Raw genomic sequence first — 22,216 nt, 5'->3', positions numbered from 1 at the left:
TTACATGTGCCTAATTCGATGACTCGATTATTCAGACTAACTAGCTGATAGATTAATCGACTACTAAAATAATCGATAGCTGCAGCCCTAATATACTATTCTACTTAGATTTTTATGCAATAGAGTACATTTCTTGAAGTAATAACTGTCTCTCTAAACTGTCTCTCGTTCTCTAAACGTGTTAGAGTTGAAGCTCGGTTTATGTATATATAGCTTTTGTGGAGATTGGTAGCTTCTCCCCCCGGTTATTTTAATGTCAACCCTCTTTATTCAGGGCAAAACTAACTGATGGGAGGGGCAGTAAAGCAATATAGAACATAGAATAGAATCCATAGACTGCATGGAGGCCACATGGCCTAGGACAAAGGAAAGGCTGGTGACTAACTATAATAAGGAAAGCATAAATCTTAACTTTGTAGACAACAATACTAACAAAATGACAGCAGTTTGTTTTACGTACTATTAGGGTTACAACTAGTAATGTCCCGATCCGATACTCAATATCGGTATCAACATCTGATACGGCTATTTTTGGAGTATCGGACAGTATCGGATTTGGTCACTTTGTTTTCAGTATCATCAAATTACTAGGCAAACATGTCCGCTGAGTGAGACTACTGCTCTTACACTATTGATAGATTAATGATAGTAACAGAGCATCGTGTAATATTCTCGAGAAGGTCAGCAGAGCTGTTTCAAACAAAATCAGATTTTTTTGCATCATATTTACTGGTCTAAAAATATAGGTATGGGATCGGCATAAGTATTGGCAAAACATATCTTGAAAAAAATCTGATTGGAACTAAAAAACTCAAGTGTTCATCCATTTGAGGGCCATCCTAAAGCCAGGTTTTGATATTTTAATAACCAGGTTAATTCTAAGTTAATTTAAGCTAAGCTAATTGCTAGGCTATCTGGCTGAAAAAAGATCAGTTTATTTTTTTTACAGTCGATGGTTGATATAACTGAACTTGTTAAGAGTTATTATATTATTTGAAGAGTTACAGTAAAGCAGGTGAATTGATGATAGTTTTCGTTAACACTTGAATGGTGTCTTCCATTGAGTATTAGCATTAAGCTAGCGGCCGGGCAAAAAATGAAGTGAACACTATGTATAATTTTCTTTGTTTAGTGTTACAGTTGACCTCAACTTGTGTGTAACAAACTGCTTGAAAACCATCAATAGCAGGGTGACCAAACATCCTATTTTGCCTGGATATGTCCACTTTTTACATCTTGTCCGTGGCGTCCAGCAGGGTTTTATAAATTCATGAATATATCCTTTTTTTTTGACTGGTGATTTGCAAATAATACTATGGTGCGCTTGGGCCGGTGACATGTTCCAAAAGAGCCTGCCCAGTTGTTAAGACATGTGGTCAATACGTATATAATCGGGGATGAAAGTGGCTAGAATTTCTTGCTGGAACTCCCCGACGTGAAGGTCGCCATGGAGCCAGAAATCTTATTTATTTATTAATTTTTGTTTTCATTTTTGTGTGTGTGTGTGTGTGTGTGGCGGGGGTCAAACCTCTTAAACTACTGAAATGCAAAGAAAACTGTTTTGGCAGTTATTTCTGTAACACATACAAAAACTGATTTTCATTCAAAATTGTATTCTTTCAATGATTTGCAAAATAAAAGTTAACAAAAACATCAAAAAACAAACCTCCATCTCCTAATTTTTATTTTCCCTCATTTCCTCACATACTAAATGCCAAATCTCAATTTTAACTACCGGTACTTAAGAACATTGGATGTATATTAAAATTGAAGTTAATGTAAACATTTACTTTTTGTTTATTTTTTATATCAAAGATATAAGTAACATACATTCGAAAAATAGGTACAAATGTAGAGTGAAATGGAGTATATTTTAAAGATCGCGCAAACATTGACTTTTTTTTTTTTTTTTTTAAATCATAAGGAAATGAATAAGTAGCCTTACATATATGAACAAATTTAAGTCCAAAGTGCACATTGACAGCTGTTTTGAACCTCCTCATCAGACCAAATAAAACTAAATATGATAAATAAGCCTCCTCAACTCTTTTGTTGCTCTTAAAGATTTGATCCATTTTATGTTGCATTGCCCTTTTTTGTCGCATCAAGTCAACAACTTTTGTTTTTCTCTCTGCGAATTTGAATTTGTGTCTTTGGTTATATAGCTATTTTAGAAAACTGAATTTTTCCATCCAGACAGAGGAGGCACACTTTAAATATGTTAAAGTGATAAGGCATCTTTGAGTGAAGTTCAGTAGCTTCAGGAAAACAAGTATCTCGATGCCGGGCCGAGTGTCGTCATTTTTGAAAATCAAAATATTGGTCAACCTAATCAACACTGTTCAAAATCGAAGTACCGTAATTTTTGCACTACAGTATAAGGCACACCTGACTATAAGTCTCCACCTACCAAATTTAGCACGAAAACTGCATTTATTCATGGGTTAGCCGCACTGGACTATAAGCCGCTGTTGTCCTCACTGTATTATGGGATATTTACACCAAAAGATATTAACTGGTAACACTTTAAGACCAAACGAACCACCATGATGCTTTGAACCAATTGGCTGTAAAAATTCATTGCTTCAAGAAGCTTCATTAGGCCATCACTGCTCCCTTGGGGGAGATGGTTAACCTCTGTTGCCACCTGCTGTCAACACTGTTGTTGTCCAACATGCCTCCAAGCATGCATTGCAGCGCTTCAGATGTAAATAACAATCAAAATTCATTTTCGGTGCTAATTATTTCTGCAGTTACTGTTCCAGTTGTTTCATTACATCATGTACATATCTTTTGCACCATATTATATTTTAATATTATATTGATTTTTGTTTGTACATAGTCCAGTTGCTATTTTACTTTTATCTATTATTATTTATTATTATCTTCATTATTATTTATTTTTTTTATGCTCTGTGGTTTTATACGCATGTTTGCACTGGGGAGAGGGGAAAGCAATTTCATCTGTGCTGTATGTTCTACATATATGCATACTTGACAATAAAGCTGAACTTTTAACTTCATTAATTGCTAGTTATGGTATTTAGTAACACTTTATTGAACAGTGATGCCATAAGACTGTCATTAGAATCATAGTTATGACATGACGCCGTCATGAGCTTTAATGAATGCTTATAACTAGGGTTGTTCCGATCATGTTTTTTTGCTCCCGATCCGATCGTTGTAGTTTGAGTATCTGCCGATCCCGATAATTCCCGATCCGATTGCTTTTTTTTTTTTTTTTTGCTCCTGATTCAATTCCAATCATTCCCGATATTTTTTCCCGATCATATACATTTTGGCAATGCATTAAGAAAAAAATGAATAAAACTCGGACGAATATATACATTCAACATACAGTACATAAGTACTGTATTTGTTTATTATGACAATAAATCCTCAAGATGGCATTTACATTGTTAACATTCTTTCTGTGAGAGGGATCCACGGATAGAAAGACTTGTGACTTTGTATATTGTGACTAAATATTGCCATCTAGTGTATTTGTTGAGCTTTCAGTAAATGATACTGTAGCCATGCCCAAATGCATGATGGGAAGTGGAACCATAACTGTGCGTAGTGCTACCAATTGATATATAAATGATAAATGATATGGGTGGCCGTGGCGCAGTTGGTAGCTGGGGTTGTCCTTGGACCGAAGGGTCAATGGTTCGATTCCCAGCTATGACTGCCCACTGTCGAGTGCCCTCGGGCAAGGCACTGAATCCTGATTTGTCTCCAATGGGTTGACAGCGCCTTGCATGGCAGCAGTCCCATTGGTGTGTGAATGTGTGCGTGAACGGGTAAATGTGTGCTAATGTAAAGTGTTTTTGGCATGGTATCCATGCAGATAAATGCGCTATATAAGTACTGTCCATTTATCATTTACCATCTTCTCTGCGTTGGGAAATAACATAAGGTGTTAAAAAAAAAGATCACTTGCTACCTTGCTTCCCCACATTGCTTCCCATGATATATCTAATCGTAGGGAGAGGGATTGTAAGGCCAATTAAAGAGCCAATTAAAAAAAAAGGCTCCAAAGGCTGCCAAAATTCACTCTACTCATTTTACACTGCCTATTATCTCTCTATATAGGTAAAACAGCGCCATTACAGATTGAGCGCGACAATGCGTGGGTGGGTCGTGCAGTGCATGCATTAATTGCGTTAAATATTTTAACGTGATACATTTTTTTAAAAAATTAATTACCGCCGCTATCGGGATAAATTTGATAACCCTACCTTAAGCCTAAACTAAAGACTCTGGATGAGTGTAACATATTATGTTTGTAACGTTAAATACAATTAGAAAAAGATTTAATTAAAAAAAAAATATATATATATTAAAAAAAGGCATGGCCGATTTTTTTTTTGCCGATTCCGATACTTTAAAAATGACGTGATCGGATGCCGATCGATCGGGACATCTCTACTTATAACAGATGTCATTAGGTGTTATCCGGCAAATTGTCTCAATTTCGTATGGATGTGGAAGATCCAAGCTGGACATAAATGGAGTTCAAGACATAATTTGCCGGGTGACACTTAATGACATCTGTCATGAGCTTTCAGTAATTTATTTTCAGTAATCATTGTCAACCACTGCTGCCACCTACTGTCAACACTGTTGTTGTCCAACATGCCTCCCAGCATGCACTGCAGCGCTACAGATGTAAATAACAATCAAAATTCATTTTCAGTGCTAATTATTTCTTCAGCTAGTGTTCCAGTTGTTTCATTAATTGCTAGTTATTGTATTTAGTAAGCTTGAGAACAATAAACCGATACGACCGGATATCCGGTTTTACAGGTGAGAGATACAGATGTATCGATAGTAAAGTTACCATTCGACAGTAATTAGCCATTAAATATTCAATGAACCGATAGTCGAGATAGAATTCGGGTATCGCTCGCACAGGAATCGGCTTATAATGCCTAGTTCAATGCATTGCTTAATATAATAATTTAGCTTTTGCTTCACATGCTGCGCTCGCGTCATTCACCACACAGCGCACTTAGATCGAGACCGCACGCATGATATAATATGGACAAGCACTACTCACAGTCGTGGTTGCCACAAGTTACTTCCCATGCATTTCGGCAGAACCGCTACTAGTCGCCGTCATTACCCGATTGTCACGGGCGTGTCATAACAACGCAAGAGCTAACGAAACCACTGTAACGCACGCTCCAGTAGCATTTTCTTCACAGCCCAAAACTAAACTAGTAGTGGCAACGAAGCAACATGCTAAAACAATGGACAGTGTGATCACCGACGTGCAGCGATTTATTTTCAACGCACCCAGGAAAACAAAAGTCGGACTTTGAAGTGATGAAGGCAGCCAGATCTGTTCGCATGGGACAGAGCTTGTGTGAAGTGTGGAGCGGTACAGAGATCGTGAGTTTTTAACCCTGAAAAATAACCCACTACAATGGTGGAAAGGACGGCATATTGTTTCCACGAAACGCAGTCTACTTAAACATGAACATGTGGATTAGTTGATCTTCCTCAAGAAAAATCTGCCCTTCAAAAAAGATATGGACAGTGATGAGGAATAAAAAAATGAGGAAGCACAGGCATGAGTGAATGACTTTGCTGTGTATTAGGTTAAAGTAATGACTATTGACCTGTCTGTCTAAAATGCCATGTTTTATTCCCCCAATTATATCATTCGTAAAGCATAATTTATTATTTATTTATAATAACACTAGCAGGTTTAATTCTTTTTTTTCCCTAGAGCTGCTGCATATGATTCATATTTTTTGTTTGTAAGATGTTTACGTTGAAAGTTTGCACTTAAATTAGTTACCTGTTGTGTTAAAAACACCAGGAAATACAATAATTGAAGTACTGCACTTTATTGTTGTCTGTCACTGGCGTTTTATTTTATTATCAATCCCATCCAACAAAATGACGGTCATATACTAAGCCTTTTTTTTTCTTTTTCTTTTTCCCCCCCATAAAAAAAAACAACAAAAAAAAACATAACATTGGTATGAAATTTTGTTGTTTAATTTTGCCATATTAGAAATGTGGTCTTTTTATATGTTTAAAATACTGTACAAACACACAACAAATATTTACGATCGTATCGTTTTCACTCTATTGAACCGTATCGTTCTTACACTGCATAGAATCGTATCGAATCGCTCTGCCTTAAAAATGTATCGTTTTTTCATCGAATCGGAACCTGTGTATCTCGATACATATCGAATCAGCTTCATGCCAGAGATTCCCAACCCTAGTATTTAGTAACACTTTATTCAACAGTGGCACCAAAAGACTGTCATTAGAATCATAACTAAGACATGACACCGTCATGAGCATAAATGAATGCTTATAACAGATGTCATTTAGTGTTATCTGGGAAGTTATTTCACTTTTGAATTGACGTAAATGATCCAAGCTGGAGATAAATGGAGTTTGTGACATAAATTGCTGGATGACACTTAATAACATGTCATGAGCTTTCAGTAATGCCCATGATGGTGCCATGAAATAATTATGATGGTCTTATGACAGTCTTATGACATCGCTGTCAAATAAATCAACAAATAAGCCACACTTGACTATAAACTGCAGGATTCAAAATGAAGGAAAATAGTAGCGGCTTATAGTCCGAAAATTACGGTTTAGTCAATTTGCATCTCCTCTGTGATTGGTCGATTAAATACATAACGGCTGATCACTGAAACTGACCTAAAATGTTTTCTCAATCTTAAAATCTAAGATCTAATCTAATCTCAATTTTAAAATCTAATAAAAGTTTTTGGGCTGAAAAACTGAAGTTTTGACTACACATTTAAACGATTTGACAATAGAATGCTTCATAAAACTCTAAGCCAAAATGTACTATTTCATGTGGTCTCTCTAATATTCAAGGGCTCCTCAGTTTATTACTGTACCCACATATGAAGTTATAAATGATGCACAATAACCTAGTATGTACAGTATGTGGTCACGCAGCAGAAGGCACGCTCAGTTACTCAGTTTTCATTTGATCGTTTGATATTTATGGTGCGGACATTTTCACTTGGGGGTGTTCTTCATTTTGTCGCAAGACGTTAATGCTTTTGCGGTGCAGTAAAATTACAATTTTATACAGCTGTACACTGACAACAACATGATAAAATGGGGGCGAGAGTATCGTTCTGATGTGATTTTCTCAGAAAAATATTAGCAATAATGTTTGTTCCAACATTCAAAAACTAAAATATGAACTCTGACAGATTGCTCCCCCTCCACTGTAGAACATAAAAGGTCTTGTAATGCATGACAATAGCTTTGTTCCATTTTAAATCATCAGTATAACATATTTCATAAAGCGTATTCTTGCTCTGGAAAAAAAAAAATCATTTTTCTTCAGTTTTTTTTTTTTAATTGGCTCTGATTCTCGCAGTTTTTAATTGACCTTTCGTGACCGCCTCCTCGCGTCTTCCCGATTCTCGCACGCCGCTTGACGCCGTCTCGGAAAAAAACATAAGCGGAACGGCGCCGTCGTCCACCTCTGAAATCACTCTTCGAGGCCATCCTTCTCGCTCTCCGTATTGATTTCAAACAATTTTCGCGCACCGAGTGATATTCCAGGTCAATTAGCCGTATTTGCGCGTTTGCAATTTTTATTTTTATTTTTTTTGAAAGATCCCCTCCCCTCACTTTCTGCCGCATCCCGAGGCTGCGAAACTGCACTTTTGGCCTGCTAGCGTTGCACACGTTCTCGGCGGAGCTTGACATTTTGATCCGCAACAGAGACTAAATGATAAGCGTTTCCTTGTAAATACGCTCGCCTGCGGGTGGGACGGTTTAAATAGACCAAGGAGGACTTCTTCCTCAGTACTTGTTTAGATATTCACAGCTCATCTGAATGTATCAAGCTAACACGCGGAAAATATTCTCTACTTTGTGTTGGCGTGACACCGTGAGAGAACCACTTGCTAGCTGGGTTGTTTTTGGCAGGTCTTTTAATTTTTGTCTTGGTCTTTTGGACGAAATACATATTAGTCTAGTCATATATTAGTAGATTTATCCGATATTATCGGGTATGCGATAGAGGAGTTCCAAAAAATCGATTATTACATGCATTGCGATTCGACATGTGACTATTTACAATTCATAAAAGTTCAAAAACGATTATTTTCCCCTCATAACTTTATGGCAGCCGCTTGTAGCAGACCAAAATTAAAGACACGTCTGCCACCCGGGCACCGTTAATGGTCGCATGTACGTTATGATAGATGCTGCTGGTTACTGAGAGAGAGAGATTTACTCCTTTTTAAAAGACTGGAAAATAAATTTGTGTATGAGACAGGCAGGTAGAGAAGCGCGACCATGCGCAAGTTATTTTTTTAGAGCAAGAGGGGACGAGAGATAGTTCGTTGCTCCTTGTCTTTCAAATGTCCAGCAGTAGTTTTAAGGCATTTCAATTGAAAAATGTCCTGAGTGTGTTGCTAAGACCCACGTGCGTCTATAAGAGGTTAGTACTCTTGTACTGTTTAGCCTTTATTTTTTATTTTTTTAACCTGAAAAAGCCAAAAACGTTTTGGAAGAATGTTCTCTGGTCAGATGAGACAAAAATAGAGCTTCTTGGGAAAATGCATCAACGTAGAGTTTACAGGGGGCAAAAAAACGAGGCCTTCAAAGGAAAATAAGTATTTGGTCATACCAAAAGTTAATCTCAGTACTTTGTTATGTTCCCTTTGTTGGCAATAACGGAGGCCAAACGTTTTCTGTAACTCTTCACAAGCTTTTCACACACCGTTGCTGGTAGTTTGGCCCAATCCTCCCCGCAGATCTCCTCTAGAGCAGTGATGTTTTGGGGCTGTCGCTAGGCAACACGGACTTTCAACTCCTTCCAAAAATCCCAGAACCACACGGGGGGGACCTCGTGAATGACCTATAGAGAGCTTGGACCACAGTAACAAAGGCTACTATCAGTGACACAATGCGCCGCCAGGGACTCAAATCCCGCACTGCCAGACGTGTCCCCCTGCTGAAGAAAGTACAAGTCCAGGCCCATCTGTGGTTCGCTAGAGAGCATTTGGATGATCCAGAAGACGACTGGGAGAATGTGTAATGGTCAGATGAAACCAAAATAGAACTTTTTGGTCGAAACAGAGGTTCTCTTGTTTGGAGGAAAAAGAATACTGAATTGAACCATACCCACTGTGAAGCATGGGGGTGGAAACATCATGCTTTGGGGCTGTTTTTCTGCAAAGGGACCAGGACGACTGATCTGTGTAAAGGAAAGAATGAATGGGGCCATGTATCGAGAGATTTTCAGTGATAATCTCCTTCCATCAGCAAGGGCATTGAAGATGAGACGTGGCTGGGTCTTTCAGCATGACAATGATCCCAAACACACAGCCAGGGCAACAAAGGAGTGGCTTTGTAGGAAGTATTTCAAGATCCTGGAGTGGCCTAGCCAGTCTCCAGATCTCAACCCCAAAGAAAATCTGTGGAGGGAGTTGAAAGTCCATGTTGCCCAACGACAGCCCCAAAACATCACTGCTTTAGAGGAGATCTGCATGGAGGAATGGGCCAAAATACCAGCAACAGTGTGTGAAAAGCTTCTGAAGAGTTACAGAAAACGTTTGGGCTCCGTTCTTGCCAACAAAGGGTACATAACAATGTATTGAGATGAACTTTTGGTATTGACCAAATCCTTATTTTCCACCATGATTTGCAAATAAATTCTTTAAAAATCAAACAATGTGATTTTCTGGGATTTTTTTCCCACATTCGGTCTTTCATGGTTGAGGTTTACCCATGTTGACAATTACAGGCCTCTCTAATATTTTCAAGTGGGAGAACTTGCACAATTAGTGGTTGACTAAATACTTATTTGCCCCACTGTGTGTATATATATATATTTTAAATTGAAAATGAAATCTGTAATGGACTGTGGGCGCAAACTAGCGATCACTGTAATGTACTGTTTTCCTGCTGAGTGTGTATTATCACTTGCTCATCTGTCAATATTCTTTCGAAATAGTTGGAACTTGGAAACCTTTTTTTATTCATTTATTTTTGGAATGAAACATTCAAATTTTACAGACGAAAATATTAAGTAAACGTCGACTATAACTAGACGAAATTAGTCTGAGTTTTCGTCAACAAAAATTCGACGAAGACACATTTTGAAATGACTAAAATATAACTAAGACTAATAAGTATTGTCGTCCAAAAGACTAAGACGAAAATTATAAGGGCTTGCCAAAAACAACACTGCTCCGAAACTTCTGTCAGTTTCATGACGATACGGTATTAAGTCTTTAAACTAGGATTGGGGACCTCCCGAAACAATTTGATCTATTAGGCTCATGATAACTATTCTCACAACACTCAGTTTTGTAGAAAAAGATTCTTTTCTCCGAAACAGCGTATCTAAAAGATGACGGATTGGATCATTGCTTAACCTATCAATGTATTGCAATACAGTGACAACAGGGGCAAATAATCGCTCTCCCAGTAGGTTACAAATAGTTTGGACTAGGGCTGTCAAACGATTAAAATTTTTAATCGGGTTAATTACAGCTTACAAATTAATTAATCGCATTTCAAACATTTATAAAATATGCCATATTTTTCTGTAAATTATTGTTGGAACAAGACAGATACATTCAACATACACAAGTACTGTATTTGTTAATTATAACATTAAATCAACAAGATGGCATTAACAATATTAACATTCTGTTAAAGCGATCCATGGATAGAAAGACTTGTAGTTCTTAAAAGATAAATGTTAGTACAAGTTATAGAAATTTTATATTAAAACCCCTCCTAATGTTTTCATTTTAATAAAATTTGTAACACTTTCAATCAAAAAATAAACTAGTAGCTCACTATTGGTGATGTCAATAGTTACACAATGCTCATGGTGCTGAAACCCATAAAATCAGTCGCACTCAAGCGCCAGCAGAGGGCGACAAAACACAAGTAACAAGTGGCCATGACACTGTGCTGTCATTTTAATCTGTTTGAGCTGGGCATGTGCGTTAAATGCGTCAAATATTTTAACGTGATTAATTTTAAAAAATTAATTACCGCCCGTAACGCGATCATTTTGACAGCCCTAGTTTGCACGTCTATCACCGTCAATGGCACGGAAACATCATTTTCACAGCCAGTATAAAAGACCTGTGCTGCAGATGTTGATGTCATTTTTCCATCCCCAGTTGGTGCACGCGTAGAAGATCTGGAAATGTATAATTCATATGCTTGCATCTGGGATAATGTTACGCTTTTTATCGAGGGTTCCCACATCGCTGATAGTATTTAGCGCGATGCTGTGGTGTCTAGCTCCGGGGAAACATCGCTTCGCGTCACATCCTTATCAAAAGACTGTTTTGTTCCCTCTTATTCCGCACTCTAGGCCTGTGATCCGTCACATGTGCGGCGCCAACACTCCCTGTGCCAACAACCGTTCCGTATGAGATCAATTGTGATTGTGCTCAATGTGAATGTGTATCAAAGAGTCCCCGTAGTCAATGCTTCCACTTATAAGGTAATTTACTGACACGGGAGATTCCGTGGGGACTTTGCGGAGGCTGCGTATGCAACCGGGATAGGCCTCGGAGGAAGGGGGAGGGCGATCATAGTGTAGGAGGAGATGAAGGGGGGTTCGTGTTGATAAATCACCCTACTTACACAATCCTACGTTCAAGCGGAGAGCAAATATATGCACGCGGAACGTCATAAGAGGGTGCTTTAAATATAACCACAACTGTAGCGTGCGTGCCTCTTCTGTATTCAACTGTTTTTTTAGAGGGCCTGTACAGAAAAACGACATTCGTGCAAAAAGACTCTTTAATGAATCGTGTATCAAACTTTCAAATTTCTTGACACAGGCAATGGATTTTACAAGTGACAAATCACTAAAAAGATGTTTATGGCACCTTGTTTTCCTATTAGCTAATTAACACAGGAATTCCTACCTGTCATTACCCAATCGTGACGGGCTACCGGATCACGACGGATTGCTACTGCGCATAAAATTATGACATTTTGTAGTAAAGTAACACTTAGGCTACGTTCATACTACAGGTCTTAATGCACGAATCCGATTTTTTCGTGTTTTCCGACTCGAGTGAGGCATTAACTTGACTGTCTGAACGTGACAAGTCTCATAGAACGGGACCATTTCAAATCCGATCTGGGTCACTTTCGTATGTGGTTCAAATCCGATCTGGGCCACATTTTTCCAGACTGTCGCTGCGGTCTGTACTGTCCACTCTCCCAAATCGGATTTCATGCAGCAATTACGTCATCAAATAGCGAGAGAGACGTTACCGTACCGGTGCAGCTGTGCGTTATTAGCGCCTAGCTTGCAGTGAACACGGCTTTTGGGGAAGGGCTGAGCTTGACAACAGTCATAAAAAAATAAAAATGGGTTGAGGATAAGCCTGAGAATGATCGGTTTTCTGTCTGCTCCATATAAGCAATATTTCAACATTGCTTACACGGCCGAGAGTCGGGGCAAACTAACCGTGTGTGTGTGTGACATGCACGGACAGTGCGTGCATGCTATTGATCCATATAAACTTTGAATATAAGCCTAAACGGGGATTATTTATGTCTGTTATTTGTGTCCTCCTTTTGAAAAGCAAAATATGATATCCCTGGAATGACGGATGACGTGTGTCATTTGTTTTGATGCTTCTGGGCATGCGGGTCTTCTTGCTCAACGCGTGTCGGACTGCGAATTACTGCGCATGCGTAATGCTTGAACGGTCTCAATGGACAAATGCAGTCTGAACGGGCACGCCAAAAAAACGGATATGACAAAAAATCAGATTCGTGCATTAAGACCTGTAGTATGAACGTAGCCTTTCTTACAGTGGGGCAAATAAGTATTTAGCCAACCACCAATTGTGCAAGTTCTCCTACTTGAAAAGATTAGAGAGGCCTGTAATCGTCAACATGGGTAAACCTCAACAATGAGAGACATGATGTGGACAAAAATACCCAGAAAATCACATTGTTTGATTTTTAAAGAATTTATTTCAAATTAGAGTGGAAAATAAGTATTTGGTCGATACCAAAAGTTCATCTCAATAGTTTGTTATGTACCCTTTGTTGGCAAGAACGGAGGCCAAATGTTTTCTGTAACTCTTCACAAGCTTTTCACACACTGTTGCTGGTATTTTGGCCCATTCCTCCATGCAGATCTCTTCTAGAGCAGTGATGTTTCAGGGCTGTCGTTGGGCAACACGGACTTTCAACTCCCTCCACAGATTTTCTGTGGGGTTGAGATCTGGAGACTGGCTAGACCACTCCAGGACCTTGAAATGCTTCGTACGAAGCCACTCCTTTGTTGCCCTGGCTGTGTGTTTGGGATCATTGTCATGCTGAAAGATGGAAGATGGAAGGAGATTTTCACTCAAAATCTCTCAATACCTAGGGGTGTAAGGGTACACAAAAATCTCGGTTCGGTACGCACCTCGGTTTTGAGGTCAAGGTTCGGTACATTTTCGGTACAGTGAGAAAACAAAATGCAAAATATAAATGTGCTAGTTGTCTATTACACACTTTTGTGCTTTCAACAATAGGAACATTAGCCTATAAAAAGCTAGAATTCTGCTCAAAAATAGAAAATACAATATTTTGAAATGTAGATATTTTGAAAATAAAAATAAATAACATTGGCTAAGACTTTTTCTTTAAAAAAAAAAATCTGATGTGCAAAATTGAACAGTTGCAACACTGATCAGTTTCAAATTTCTCATATTAACTTTATGACTGTTTCTTCCATGTCTACATTTAACCGTTACCCACGCTGCTCACTGCACTTCTGAGTGGTGCGACGGCCCTGGCAGTTTAATTGTTATCTTTTTTGAGACTGTTGGTCAGCTGATCGTCGCGTCTGCCAGCTGGCTGTTTCCCCTCCCAACGTGACGTACTCTGATTGATGCCAGACGGGGAGACGCCGCAGCCGCCGCTGATGGGCCACCCGAGGAAGGGTGCCAACTTCAGAAACTAGCCGCTGTCTGTCATGTATCCATTGTGCAGCCCTTTGTTTACATTTGTGGCAATAAAGACACTTGCTTTACGGCAGCTAAACCGATACAAGGTAGTACTATTAGGCCGTTGTTTGAGCTCGCATCCTCGCGTGTGTGTTGTATTGTGCCTGAGTCTTGTTAACCAAATAAAGGCGGCGTTAACAAAAGTCATCTGACCGCTCGTCATTTTACAGTCAACACTCAGAGTTCGCATTTGACAGCATACGTGCCGCGTACCTCCTCGCCAGCTGTTTGCTCGCCATTCATTCACCTGTGCATTTGATCGCTATTTTGTTACACTCCCGCTTTTTCAGTGAGGTATTTTGTGTTCATTCGTTATTGGATTGTTTTTGTTCAGCACTGTAAATAAGAGCACCGCAGCAGTAGAAGTGAACTGCCGTTTTCGTTTTGTTTAGTGTAGAAGCCAGGGTAGTGGCTGTCTTTTTATTTATTTCCTTTTTACAATCAGGGTTTACTTAGCGGGTGGGGTTTAAGTGTAGTTTCATTTTGTTTGTTGTTTTGGCCCGGGGCTCACGCTTAAGCCAGCTCCTTCCGCATTTTGTATATTTTGTTCATTGCGAGTTCGACTTATGTGAATAAATTTGTGTCCACTTGCAACTTGTGTGTGTGGCTCGTTTTATGTTACGCACTTAGCGAGCCGTCCGTGGGGCGTAATTAACGGTGGGATTATGGGATGCATGAGCGGGCATTTCACGCTTGCGTTAAATGCGTCAAATATTTTAATGTGATTAATTCAAAAAATTAATTACCGCCCGTTAACGCACTAAATTTGACAGCGCTTTACATTACGTCAGAAACCCGTTCGGTACGCCTCCGTTCCGAACCGAGGACCCCGAACCGAAACGGTTCAATACAAATACATGTACCGTTACACCCTTATCGATCCCCCCCATTCATTCTTTCCTTTACACGGATCAGTCGTCCTGGTCCCTTTTCAGAAAAACAGCCCCAAAGCATGATGTTTTCACCCCTATGCTTCACAGTGGGTATGGTGTTCTTCGGATGCAATTCAGTATTGTTCCTCCTCCAAACACGAGAACCTGTGTTTCTACCAGAAAGTTCTATTTTGGTTTCATCTGACCATAAAACATTCTCGCAGTCCTCTTCTGGATCATCCAAATGCTCTCTAGCGAACCGCAGATGGGCCAGGACGTGTACTGGCTTCAGCAGGGGGACACATCTGGCAGTGCAGGATATGAGTCCCTGGCGGCACATTGTGTTACTGATAGAAGCCTTTGTTACTGTGGTCCCAGCTCTCTGTAGGTCATTCACTAGGTTCTGTTACAAGCTGCCGTCAGCGGCATTGATTTAGTCTTTCCATATCGTGTTTTATTTTGGTAGGTTACTTTGTGTTCACTTAAGTCAGCTTTGTCTTCCTCCCTAATCACCTGAGTGCCGACACCTGTTCCCCATTAGCTGTACTCCTTAAATACTCCTCTTGTTTGTTGCCCTTTGCCAGTGCGTTTTCAATGTTTTGGTGATCATTAGGCCATCACGTTACCACCATCATTCAAGATAGGTTTTTGCCGTTGCCTGTTTTGTGTTGAACTTTGAAGCCTGTTTTTACATTTCCTTTTGTGAATTAAATACTTTTTGGACATTGCAATCCTCTCTTCTTGTGCATTTGAGTTCAGCCGTGTGTGCCCCGCCGTGACAGGTTCCACTGTGTGGTTCTGGGATTTTTGCTCACCGTTCTTATCATTTTGACGCCACGGGGTGAGATCTTGCATGGAGCCCCAGATTGAAGGAGATTATCAGTGGTCTTGTACGTCTTCCATTTTCTAATAATTGCGCCCACAGTTGATTTCTTTATACCAAGCGTTTTACCTATTGCAGATTCAGTCTTCCCAGCCTGGTGCAGGTGTACAATTTTGTCTCTGGTGTCCTTAGACAGCTCTTTGGTCTTGGCCATCGTGGAGTTTGGAGTGTGACTGACTGAGATTGTGGACAGGTGTCTTTTATACCGATAATGAGTTAAAACAGGTGCCATTAATACAGGTAACGAGTGGAGCCTTGTCAGACCTCGTTAGAAGTTAGACCTCTTTGACAGCCAGAAATCTTGCTTGTTTGTGGGTGACCAAATACTTATTTTCCACTCTAATTTGGAAATAAATTATTTAAAAATCGAACAATGTGATTTTTCTGTTTTTTTCCCCCACATTTTCTCTCGTGGTTGAGGTTTACCCATGTTGACGATTACAGGCCTCTCTAATCTTTTCCAGTAGGAGAACTTGCACAATTGGTGGTTGACTAAATACTTATTTGCCCCACTGTAGTCATGTCAAAATACCTTAAGTATGGGACTGCTGTTTGCCTCAAGCAGTAAAGAGAGGACTGTATTGGGGGTTGGTGTGCAGAAAAATGTTCACAGAAGCAGAAACACTCGCCTGCTTGCGTTATTAATCCAGCTCACTTAACGGTCAAATCTACCTTTGCGTGTCGGGAATCATTCCCATGCATCTTTCTATGATATTGAACTCCGAACTAGCCAAGTTTAAGTCATAAATCCATAGTTACTGGAGCCAGAGTCAAGGTGGGCGGCAGGTCAAATACAAGGCTGGGATTTTTCTGGATTTAGAGGTGTCTGTATATATTTCAATGGTTGCCTTTTACTGTGTTTGGATGCACGTATACGCAACGACAGAAGGTGACCCTGCCAAATATCAGTTATATCATGCCCAGTTCATTTTCTGTATATTGGATCCACTGGCTGTCAAAGAGCCTGGACAGTGTGAAGTCTGGTTTTCTGTTTTGTTACTTCTGTAGTCGTATGGCAGCTTTGCAAAGAAGCTCAGTGACAGGTTCTCAAGAATCACTCAGGTCATGAATATGCAAGATAAACAGCCGAAGAGCCGCAGAAAGGAAGGAGTCAAAAAAAAAACCTGCTTGATGTGGTTGAAAGTGAAAATAAGCGATTTTGCCATCTTCAGGCAGCTGTGTTGACACTTAAAGCTGGAAGGTGTTTTCTTAAAGAAACCCGTTTCATTAGAAGATATGAACTCATATTTCAGTTAATTGTCGCGACACGCTAAAAACAAGAGACGTGCTGGGGGATAAAAAGACATCACCGTATTTTTGACAACTGGTGCATTTCTCCCTAATTGTAGCATTTTTTGACCCGTAATGCCTCCTGACTGATCGGGACGAGAACCTCCTCTCAGCTCCAAACTTGCTTCCAACCTCGCCTGTTTAATGGAAATTAAGCAAAAGAGCCTTTGATATTGAAATCATCCCGCTGCATTTCGATAAACACTTTTAGTTGTCCTGCTGGAAGGGAGTTTACCTCCTTGAGGACCCCGGATTTATTTATTTTTACAAATTGCAACCAATAAAATGACAGTATACTGTAATTCACAAAAAATATTTTGTTTGGAAGCCATTAGGATAACAAATGATACAGTAACATTTGAGTTTTCCCACCTATTTGTTGTTATGAGAAAAAATATAATTAAAAAGTTTACGCAAATATTTTACAAAAGACGGTTTTCCGAAATTTCTAGGTTCGCGGTGAGTCAGCAACAGGCAAACACTTTTGCTCAATAGACGATGTTTATTGATTAGAAAATGCAGAATAAATGAATAAATGAGATTTATTGATTACAATCCCACAAAAGCAAGCATCAACAGGTCAAACCTGCATAATCAAAACAGGTCAGACATGCAAACAAGTAGTAACGGGTCGCTAGATTTGGGTTTGTCAGTCTCAGATCCCCGTGTTACCGTTACAGCTCAACCAAGTTGTCCCTTAGAAATGCAAATCGCTTACCGTGACAAAATGAGTGGGAAGCCAGCAACACTCCAGTAAGGCGAAAAAAAGGGACACGCTGCGCGATGGGCACCAGATCCGCCAGCAGACTTCCCTTTCGTCGCTTTTCCTGGAGTGTTGACCTGGCCTCCCACTCTTTTGTCACGGTAAGCGATTTTCATTTCTAAGGGACACTCTGATGTGCTGTAACAGTAACGCGGGGGTGTGAGGTTGGCAAACTTAGATTTAGCGTGAGGTTACTACTTGCTGTGCTTGTTTTTGATACCTGTTTGCGTGGGATTGTAATCAATAAATCACATATATTCTGCAATTGTCATAAATAAACATTGTCTATTGAGCAAAAGTGTGTCCGTTACTGATTCACAGCGAACCTGAAATTTCATACAACAGACGATCACAAAACTGAATGCAAAATATTGGCTATGTAGTCCGTGCTACGTCCCTGCTGTAGCCGGATAGCAGCTAGCTAACTCCTCCAATGAAAGCTCCTGTTGTTGATTCATGGGACTTTTATCACAGTTTAAATTGACTCAAAATGTAAAATTTTCACAGACACATGAACACAATTAAAAAAATGCCAGGACAGACTTGAATGCCTTATAAATTTATACGTAGTTGACTCAGCTAGCATGCTAACTAGGGGTGGAACGATACACTGATCTGGATTGAAGCATCAACTGTGTAAGCAACGATTCAATCAAATCGATCAAAATGCTTTACATTGATCAACAAGTCTTCTTTTAGATTCCGGTTTGTTCAAAGGCTTTGATTAATTACTGTAATTTTTGGACTGTAAGCCGCTACTTTTTCCTTCTTTTTGATATCTGTGGCTTATAGTCCAAGTTCGGCTTATTTGTTGATTTATATGGGTTAATAGGTAATACTTTATTTGACAGCGACGTCATAAGACTGTCATAATTATGACATGACGCTGTCATGGACACTACTGAATACTTATGTCCTTAAGTGTCATCCAGCAAATTATGTCACTCACTCAATTTATGTCAAGCTTGGATCATTTACATCATTCAAAATTGAGATAATTTGCTGGATAACACTAAACACTGTTATAAGCATTCATTAATGCTCATGACAGTGTCATGTCATCATTATGATTGTCTAATGACAGTCTTATTGTGCCACTGTCAAATAAAGTGTTACCAAATACCATAATTAGCAATTATTGAAACACCTGGAACAGTAACTGAAGAAATAATTAGCACAGAACATAAATTTTGATTATTTACATCTTTAGCACTGCAATGCATGCTAGGAGGCATGTTGGACAACAACAGTGTTGTCAGCAGGTGGCAGCAGTTGTTGACTGTCTCCCCCAAGGGAGCAGTGATGGCCAAATGAAGCTTCTTGAAGCAATAAAGCTTTGCAGTCAATTGGTTCAAAGCCTAATGGTGGTTCTTTTGGTCTTATGACAGTCGTATGATGCCGCTGTCAAATAAAGTGTTACTGGTTAATATCTTTTTGTGTAAATATCCCATAATACATTCAGGATAGGTTCGTGTGGTTGTGTCGTTACTGTGGCTTATGGTCCAGTGCGGTTTATCTATGAACAAATGCCATTTTCGTGCCAAATTTGGTGGGTTGCTGCTTATAGTCAGGTGCGCCTTTTATAGTGCGAAAATTACGGTACTTGAAATTTTTGGGCATCAAAATTGTCAAAAACATAATGTATTTTTTTTAAGCTTTTGGTTAAATGTAACTGTGTTAAATATGAATGTAATATACTGATTTTTCTTTTGGGGGGGTTAAAGAATCGCTTCACATGCTCTATTTTGGTTTTGATTGAAATACTTACGGATACTGACCATGCTTGTTTTGTACGTATGCTAGTTAAGTGTTCCTATTACTTTACACAAATACTATGCAAACTGCTTTGTAATTTCTGTAACTGATTTAATATAGATATCTTTGAAACAAAAATAGGTACTATCTTAAGTAGATGGAAGGCTGTTGAATCAACTTGAATCATGGTATACTTTGTAATATTGTATCCAGAGTTGTCTGATAATGACTTTTTAACCGATATCCCGATATTGTCAAACTCTAAAAATCCAATACAAACCGTTACTGATATATGTGATCGGATTTCGTGGTCTTAACATATTATGGCTAATTGTATTGAGATGCCCCACTGGATTCTTTAATAATGATAAATGTAACAATTTCAAGGTTTTCCAAATAAACGTTTCTGTGAAAAATGAGAACTTCAAATGAAGTTATGGAAAAAGTGCCTATATTGCATTGAAATCAAAATCGTGCAAACATCAGTTTAGAAAAAAAAATATATATATAGCAAGAGCAAAGTGCCAAAAACGTTACTTCAATATGCATATTGGTCCAAAACCGATAATGACAAACTAATGTCGACATTATCTGATGTCACTTTAAAATGCTTTTATCGGCCCAACAATAGTGGACAACTCTAATCTGATCATTGCCCAGAGAATCAATACCGTTTAGTCATGAGAAGTTGAGATTCACACCTCTAATGCTAACTAGAGATATGCCGATCGATCGGGACATCTCTATCACAATCACGTCATTTTGAAAGTATCGGAATCGGCAAAAAAATATCGGCCATGCCTTTTTAAAAAAATATATATATTTTTTAATTAAATCGTTTTCAATTTGTATTTAATGTTAAAGACATAATGTTTCACTCTTCCAGAGTCTTTAGTTTAGGCTTAAAGTAGGGTTATCAAATTTATCCTGATAACGGCGGTAATTAATTAAAAAAAAAAAAATGTATCATGTTAAAATATTTAACGCAATTAATGCATGCGCTGCATGACCCACTCACGCATTGTCGCGCTCAATCTGTAATGGCACCGTTTTACCAATATAGAGAGAAAAAAGGCAGCGTAAAATGAGTAGAGTGAATTTTGGCAACCTTTGGAGCCTTTAATTGGCTAAAACATTACAATCCCTCTCCCTACGATTAGAAATATCATGGGAAGCAATGTGGGGAAGCAAGGTAGCAATTGATCTTTATCTTAACATCTTATGTTATTTGCCAACACAGAGAAGATATATCAATTGGTAGCACTACGCACAGTCATGGTTCCACTTCCCATCATGCTTTTGGGCATGACTACAGTATCATTTACTGAAAGCTCAACAAATACACTAGATGGCAATATTTAGTCACAATATGCAAAGTCACAAGGCTTTCTATCCGTGGATCCCTCTCACAGAAAGAATGTTAATAATGTAAATGCCATCTTGAGGATTTATTGTCATAATAAACATATACAGTACTTATGTACTGTATGTTGAATCTATATATTCATCCGAGTTGTATTCATTTTTTTCTTAATGTATATGATCGGGAAGGGAAAAATTATCGGGAATGACTGGAATTGAATCGGGAGCAAAAAAAAAGCAATTGGATCGGGAAATATCGGGATTGGCAGATACTCAAACTAAAACGATCGGAACAACCTTAATGCTAACATTATGGAGCTAACACACTAAACAGTACTTTCAGCGCTAATCCTTAGGTCGTAATGCTAATTGCTAGCTAGCGCAAAAAACCCATCTGTTTGTCGACTAGCCATAAAAACTAGGGCTGTCAAAATTATCGCGTTAACGGGCGGTCATTATTTTTTAAAATGAATCACGTTAAAATATTTGACGCAATTAACGCACATGCCCCACTCAAACAGATTAAAATGACAGCACAGTGTGATGGTCACTTGTTACTTGTGTTTTTTGTCTCCCTCTGCTGGCGCTTTGGTGCGACTGATTTTATAGGTTTAAGCACAATGGGCGTTGTGTAATTATTGACATCAACAATGGCGAGCTACTAGGTTATTTTTTGATTGAAAAATTTACAAATTTTATTAAAACGAAAACATTAAGAGGGGTTATTAATATAAAATTTCTATAACTTGTACTAACATTTATCTTTTAAGAACTACAAGTCTTTTTATCCATGGATCACTTCAACAGAATGTTAATGTTAATGCCATTATGTTGATTTATTGTTATAATAAACAAATACAGTACTTATGTATGGCATGCTGAATGTGTATATCGATATTGTCTTATCTTTCCATTCCAACAATAATTTACAGAAAAATATGGCATATTTTATAGATGGTTTGAATTGCGATTAATTACGATTAATTTTTAAGCTGTGATTAACTCGATTAAAAATTTCAATCGTTTGACAGCCCTAATTAAAACATTTGCTGATCAGTACAAATAATTAGCTTGTAATGCTAATTGCTAGCTAGCGCAAATAACCGGTCTGTTTGTTGACAAGCCAAAAAAAAAAAAAAATCTGTTAATCATTACTTTCAGCGCTATTTGTTAGCTTGTTATGCTGATTGCTAGCTAGGGCAAATAACCAAACTGTTTGCCGACAAGCCGCCTAAAAAAATCGGTTCATCAGTACTTTCAGCGCTAA

The 22,216-nt window shown here is 38.7% G+C and overlaps 1 long non-coding RNA gene across 1 annotated transcript in view; it reads left to right on the top strand.

Moving 5' to 3' along the window:
• LOC130920547 (uncharacterized) overlaps positions 1-22,216 on the top strand; it is a 63,794-nt gene that overhangs the window by 4,668 nt on the left and 36,910 nt on the right. The gene's annotated exons all lie outside the window — the stretch shown is intronic.

This window comes from Corythoichthys intestinalis, chromosome 8 (assembly GCF_030265065.1).
Source record: "Corythoichthys intestinalis isolate RoL2023-P3 chromosome 8, ASM3026506v1, whole genome shotgun sequence".
NCBI lineage: Eukaryota > Metazoa > Chordata > Actinopteri > Syngnathiformes > Syngnathidae > Corythoichthys > Corythoichthys intestinalis.
This window is presented reverse-complemented; position numbering and strand designations above follow the sequence as displayed.